Raw genomic sequence first — 590 nt, forward strand, 5'->3', positions numbered from 1 at the left:
TCAGAGAAAAAAAGAATCTTTAATTCCTTTATCTATTTAAGTCGATTTCAGGAATATTTTTTTCTCCCACAATGTGAACAATCAGAACTCTATGGTCTCCCAGATATGTAAAGTAGTTCTTTCTCTTCTTTTGTGGGCAGATAGAGTTAAGCTACATAATGGGACTCTGGGAGTGAGTCAGCTCAGGAACACTGCATGTATTTAAATTCCATTTCAAACGAACTCCTATTTTAAAAAAAATTCCACAAAAATGCCAAATCCTGGCGTGGAGAAAAGTTCACAGCATACCCTAAGCATTTTTATCCAACATCTCTAACAGATTTATTTACCACCCAATTTATTACAAACTTGACAGAGAAGCAAACCAGCTTGGAAAATATCGCAGCATTCTTGCTGATTTCTTTTTTAATTTTAATATATAATTTTAATATATATAAAGCAGAATATTGGAAGGCTCCCCACACAAGCGTTTACATCAGTGTCAGAGCAGGGCATGTCTGTGTCAGAGCCAGAGTTTGGCTGCCCCTCAAGGCACGGTCGGCCCCGAGATCTCTCCCGAATTGTCCCGATCCCTCACGGCTTGTCCCGGT

Source organism: Cinclus cinclus, chromosome 26 (genome assembly GCF_963662255.1).
Source record: "Cinclus cinclus chromosome 26, bCinCin1.1, whole genome shotgun sequence".
NCBI lineage: Eukaryota > Metazoa > Chordata > Aves > Passeriformes > Cinclidae > Cinclus > Cinclus cinclus.